At 43.3% G+C, this 6,300-nt stretch overlaps 1 long non-coding RNA gene across 2 annotated transcripts; it reads left to right on the top strand.

The window, feature by feature from the left end:
• The first annotated feature begins 3,177 nt into the window (after positions 1 to 3,177).
• Positions 3,178 to 6,060, top strand: LOC118936507. Of its 2 annotated transcripts, XR_005035056.1 has the most exons (5): positions 3,178 to 3,236; positions 4,074 to 4,146; positions 4,296 to 4,439; positions 5,570 to 5,716; positions 6,008 to 6,060. It is a non-coding gene; the product is annotated as an uncharacterized LOC118936507 (long non-coding RNA). The 2 variants fall into 2 exon arrangements; XR_005035055.1 differs by lacking the exon at positions 3,178 to 3,236 and having other exon boundaries at positions 3,988 to 4,146.
• The last annotated feature ends 240 nt before the right edge of the window (positions 6,061 to 6,300 follow it).

A 6,300-nucleotide genomic window follows, 5' to 3' on the forward strand; every position in this document is an offset into this window, starting at 1 on the left:
CGCTGAATCCTGGGGAGAGGACTACCATCCAGGGCGAACAAGGCCGTGGACTCCCTTAACTGTCTGAGAGGAATGTCATGTTCCCGAGCCCAGGTCTCGTCCATAAAACAGCCCTCCGCCCCAGAGTCTATTAAGGCACTGCAGGAAGCTGACGAACCGGTCCAGCGTAGATGGACCGACAAGGTAGTGCAGGATCTTGAAGGAGAGACAGGAGTAGTAGCGCTCACCAGTAGCCCTCCGCTTACTGATGAGCTCTGGCTTTTACTGGACATGAAGTGACAAATGACCAGCAGAACCGCAATAGAGACAGAGGCGGTTGGTGATTCTCCGTTCCCTCTCTTTAGTCGAGATGCGGATACCTCCCAGCTGCATAGGCTCAGCTCCCGAGCCGGCAGAGGAAGATGGTAGTGATGCGGAGAGGGGGGCAACGGAGAACGCGAGCTCCTTTCCACGAGCTCGGTGACGAAGATCAACCCGTCGCTCAATGCGAATAGCGAGTTCAATCAAGGAATCCACGCTGGAAGGAACCTCCCGGGAGAGAATCTCATCCTTTACCTCTGCGCGGAGACCCTCCAGAAGACGAGCGAGCAAAGCCGGCTCGTTCCAGCCACTGGAGGCAGCAAGAGTGCGAAACTCAATAGAGTAGTGTGTTATGGATCGATTACCTTGACATAGGGAAGACAGGGCCCTGGAAGCCTCCTCCCCAAAACAGATCGATCAAAAACCCGTATCATCTCCTCCTTAAAGTCCTGATACTGGTTAGTACACTCAGCCCTTGCCTCCCAGATTGCCGTGCCCCACTCACGAGCCCGTCCAGTAAGGAGAGATATGACGTAGGCGACACGAGCAGTGCTCCTGGCGTAAGTGTTGGGCTGGAGAGAAAACACAATATCACACTGGGTGAGGAACGAGCGGCATTCAGTGGGCTCCCCAGAGTAACACGGCGGGTTATTGATTCTGGGCTCCGGAGATTCGAAAGCCCTGGAAGTGGCCGGTGGATCGAGGCGGAGATGGTGAACCTGTTCTGTGAGGTTGGAGACTTGGGTGGCCAGGGTCTCAACGGCATGTCGAGCAGCAGACAATTCCTGCTCGTGTCTGCCTAGCATCGCTCCCTGGATCTCGACGGCTGAGTGGAGAGGATCCGAAGTCGCTGGGTCCATTCTTGGTCGGATTCTTCTGTCAGGTGCGTGAATGAGGACCCAAAAGCGAATTAACAAACAGAGTTTCTTTAATGATGAACACACGTGGGCTCAGATGGACAGGTAGATTCCGACAGGACAGGACAAGGTTGCAGCAAACACGATGATAGTCTGGTTCAGGCATGAGACACACAAACAAGAATCGGACAAAGACAGGAGCAGAAACAGAGAGAGATATAGGGACCTAATCAGAGGGAAAAAGGGAACAGGTGGGAAAAGGGGTGAATGAGGTAGTCAGAGAAGACAAGGAACAGCTGGGGGAAAGAGGGACAGAAACGGTAACCTAGTACGACCAGCAGAGGGAGACAGGGTGAAAGGAAAGGACAGAAAGACACAACATGACAATACATGACACTAAATTGCTATTTTTTTTAAAGATGAGTGTTGAATTGCATGTCCTCTAAAGGAACATTTTAAAAGTGTCCCATACAATAAGGGGATCTGCATAACCTATGTTATGTTGGAAAAAGTCAGTTATAAATTATTCTTTTTGGTTAAAAACAAGTTGTCATCCAATTTCAAATATCCTTTTCTCAAGACATGGTGCTTTGCATTCAGGCCAAAGAGTACATTCTTTGTCTCATCAGACCACAGAATCCTTTACTTTATGATCTGAGTCTTTCATGTCTTTTTGCAAACTCCAGGTGTGCTGTCGTGCCTTTTTCTAAGTAGTGGCTTCTGTCTGGCCACTCTCTTATAAAGCCCAGATTGGTGAAGTGCTCTAGAGACCGTTGTCCTTCTGGCAGGTTCTCCTATTTATGACAAGGAACTCTGTAGTTCTGTCAGAGTGGTCATTGGGTTATTGGTCACCTCCCTGACCAAGGTCCTTCTTGCCTGGTTGCTCAGTTTGGTCAGACGGCCACCTCTAGGCAGAGTGGGTGGTTCCATATTTTTTCAATTTCGCAATGATGGAGACCACTGTGCTCTTGGAAACTTTCAACACTCTAGAAATAGTTGTATACCCTTCCCCAGATGTATGCCTCATCACGAATCTCGACGATCTATGGACAGTTCCTTGGACTTCATGGTATAGTTCCTGCTCTGACATGAGCTGTCAACTGTGGGACCTTTTTATATAGTTTTTTTATTTTGTAAATCATGTCCAAACAACTGAGTTGGCCACAGGTGGACTCCAATCAAGTTGTTGTGACATATCAAGGATGTTCAAGTGAAATTGGATGCACCAGAGCTCAATTTGGAGTGTCATAGCAAATACTTATGTAAATTAGATGTATCTGTATTTCATTTTCAATATATTTTCAAAAATGTCAAAACATATTTTCACTTTGGCATTATGAGGTAGACGGGTGAGAAACGTTTTGAATTCAGGCTGTAACACAACACAAATGTGGTATAAGTCGAGGGGTTTGAATACTTTCTGAAGGCGCTGTAGTTTTAACCATGTTTTGAATCTTAACCTTATTTGTTTACAATGATATTGTTTACCAACACTGGAGTAAAACAGACTTACATTTGGGGTTTTGATGGGTTAGGACAGTTGAACTAAGCTCATGAAGCATTTATAAGTATTCTTCAAGAATCCATGGCTATATACTGTATATAGTTTAAAAATAATGTACCAATCCCAGATAGACCCTTTCAACTCACAAGAAAGGCAGAACTTACAGTGACTTCAGAAAGTATTCACACCCCTTTTCCATTTTGTTGTATTACAGCCTGAATTTAAAATGTATTGAATTGAGAATTTGTCACTGGCCTACAAACAATACCCTATAATGTCAAAGTGGAATTATGTTCATTACAAATTAGAAGCTGAAATGTCATGTGTCATGAGTCAATAAGTATTCAACCCATTTGTTATGGCAAGTTCAGGAGTAAACATTTGCTTAACAAGTTACATGGGCTCACTCTGTGTGCAATAATAGTGTTTACATTATTTTTTTAATGACTACCTCATCTCTGTACCCCACACATACAGATAATTGTAAGATCCCTCAGTCAAGCAGTGAATTACAACCACAAAGACCAGGGAGGTTTTCCAATGCCTCGCAAAGAAGGGGACCTATTGGTAGATAGGTACAAAAAGAAGCAGACATTGAATATCCCTTTGAGCATGGTGATGTTATTCATTACACTTTGGATAGTGTATCAATACACCCAGTCACTACAAACATAGGAAGAATGTCTATCTCAGTTGCCAGAGAAGAAGGAAACAGCTCAGGGATTTCACCATTAGGCCAATTGTGACTTTTTTTTAAACAGTTAAAGCGTTTAATGGCTGACATAGTGGAAAACCGAGAATGGATCAACAACATTGTAGTTATTCCACAATACTAACCTAATTGACAGAGTGAAAAGAAGGAAGCCTTCTTTGGAACTTTGGATGGTGTATCAATACACCCAGTCACTACAAACATAGACATTCTTCCTATCTCAGTTGCCAGAGAAGAAGGAAACAGCTCAGGGATTTCACCATTAGGCCAATTGTGACTTTTTTTTAAACAGTTAAAGCGTTTAATGGCTGACATAGTGGAAAACCGAGAATGGATCAACAACATTGTAGTTATTCCACAATACTAACCTAATTGACAGAGTGAAAAGAAGGAAGCCTTCTTTGGAACTTTGGATGGTGTATCAATACACCCAGTCACTACTAAAAACATGTTTTCAGTTTGTCATTATGGGGTATTACTTATTTTATTTAATCCATTTTGAATTCAGGCTGTAACAACAGAATGTGGAATAATTCAAGGGAAATTAATACTTTCATAAGGCACTGGTATTACAATTGTTTCACCCTTACTCGATATACTGTGAGACCATTTTAACCATTCATTTTTGAAACCCTATTATTATGTGTATCGTATTAGAGTACATATTTGCATCCATATTAAAGTACTGTGTATCTTTTAGGTGTGATCTTTGCCAGTGTGAGCGCTGGACTGGGAGAGCTCTCCTTCCTCTCTCTCACTGTCTTCTTTAGCAGGTAGACTATCTCCCTGATTTACTAACAGTTCTGTAAGTTGTTTACTTTGCAGCTCTTTTTTTTACATAAAAGGTATTCTCACTCAAACCCCTCTCAATAGTTTTTTTCCGACACTCTCACCCCGTGTCTCTTTCTGTCCGCCTTCTTAGAGATGTGTTGGGGGGCTGGGGCTCGGGCACCGGTGGAGCAGGTGTGGCCGGGGCTCTGCTGTACTCTGGTCTCACGCAGGCTGGCCTCTCGCCCAGGAACACGCTGCTCATCATGCTGGTCGTCCCTGTAGCCATGGTGATCAGGTCAGTCCCAGGGGTGAAAGTAAGGTAGTTGGGTACGGTGTACTGGCAAAATAAATAGTGGGGGTACGCTGTACCAGAAACATGAGCCTATCACAATAATTCAAGCAAATGTAAATGAAACTTTAGGCTTTTATGCCATTATTTATCATTACCATATGTCAGAGGCATGAAACATTTGCTCAAAACTGCGATGTGGTTCCACGAGAACACTAACATTTTGCCAAGACAGAGATGGGTGGCTGAGACGCGCGAGGACAGCAGTGGGTGCATCAATTCTCAAATCGCCAAATGTCATTACATTTTTTGGGCGTTTTGTGTAACCAATGTCTCTTTCCATTCACCAGTTTGGAGGCTGGAAATATGTTGTGAGTGGATGAGCGTGTGTCGGTAGTCTAGTAAAGGAGCCCTTTTAAGTGATAGTTTGACAAGCGCATGCACACACAGGAGGTCCCATACCGGGAAGAAATGAGTTCTATACTGAACAAAAATATAAACGCAACATGTAAAGTGTTGGTCCTATGTTTCATGGGCTGAAAATAAAAGATCCCAGACATTTTCCATACGCACAAAAAGCTTATTTCTCTAAAAGGTTGTGCACAATTTGCCAGTACGTCCAACCAGCCTCACAACCGCCGACAATGTGTAACCATGCCAGCCATTGCCCAGGACCTCCACATCCGGCTTTTTCACCTGCGGGATCTTCTGAGACTAGCCACCCGGGCAGCTGATGAAACTGAGGAGTATTTATGTCTGTAATAAAGCCATTTTGTGGGGAAAAACACATTATGATTGGGTGGGCCTTGCTTCCATGTGGGTGGCCCTCCCAAGCCCACCTATGGCTTCACCCCTGCCCAGTCATGTGAAATCCATAGATTAGGGCCTTATGAATTTATTTCAATTGACTGATTTCCTTATATGAACAATAACTCAGTAAAATCGTTGAAATTGCATGTTGCGTTTATATTTTTGTTCGGTATGCTTTCATCCCTGGTCGGTCCCATAAACAATGTTGATGTGATAAGTTAATGTGTTGTTAGGTGAGTGGGAAAGGATCACTCTCCTTTTCTGTCAGTTTATCTGAACCGTTCACCCCCTTTTTGTCTCTTCCTTTTCCCCCACTTTCCTCTCAGCTATTTTTTTCCTGCTAGTCTTCCCCTCATCCTTCCCACAGTGGAAGTGCAGGGAGGTGGAGTCTGTGAGGGGCAGAGACTCACAGAGCAGGCAGCCCCTATTGGATGACACTGATGAAGAGGAGGAGCGGGAGAAAGGTGCTGAAGGTGTGTTTATCATGTCAGCATGTAGTAAGGTAAAGAATTTTGAGGAAAGTGATGTGTGGTAATATGGATGTTTAACACAATATATTTTTAAGTAATGAAATATTACATTTTAATTGTAAAATATTTTGTAGGACATGATTAACCAAACAGGCAGTTAACCCACTGTTCCTAGGCCGTCATTGAAAATAAGAATTTGTTCTTAACTGACTTGCCTAGTTAAATAAAGTTAAAATAAATTAAACATTTTAAAAACAGCCCATCCTCACCCATCCTTCCTTCTGACTATAACAGAAGACAAGGTCACTGGACCACTGACATGTATTGAGAAACTACACATCATTAAGTGAGTTTGAAGTCACTTTAGAAAAGTGGACTTGGTCTGTACCATTTTCAGATTAAAAAGTTATATTCTCTCAAAGGTTGGCCCAGACCAGGGTAAGCCAGGCCAAAATCTCATAAATATAATTTTTTCCCAGTCGATACAAACTCAATTCCCCAATGCGATAGACACAGAACAGTTTTACTTTAATTTCATTTTCACATGTGCTAAATAATGGAGTTTAAACCCTGGCCTAGTAAGTTTT

This window comes from Oncorhynchus mykiss, chromosome 12 (assembly GCF_013265735.2).
Source record: "Oncorhynchus mykiss isolate Arlee chromosome 12, USDA_OmykA_1.1, whole genome shotgun sequence".
NCBI classification, from domain to species: domain Eukaryota; kingdom Metazoa; phylum Chordata; class Actinopteri; order Salmoniformes; family Salmonidae; genus Oncorhynchus; species Oncorhynchus mykiss.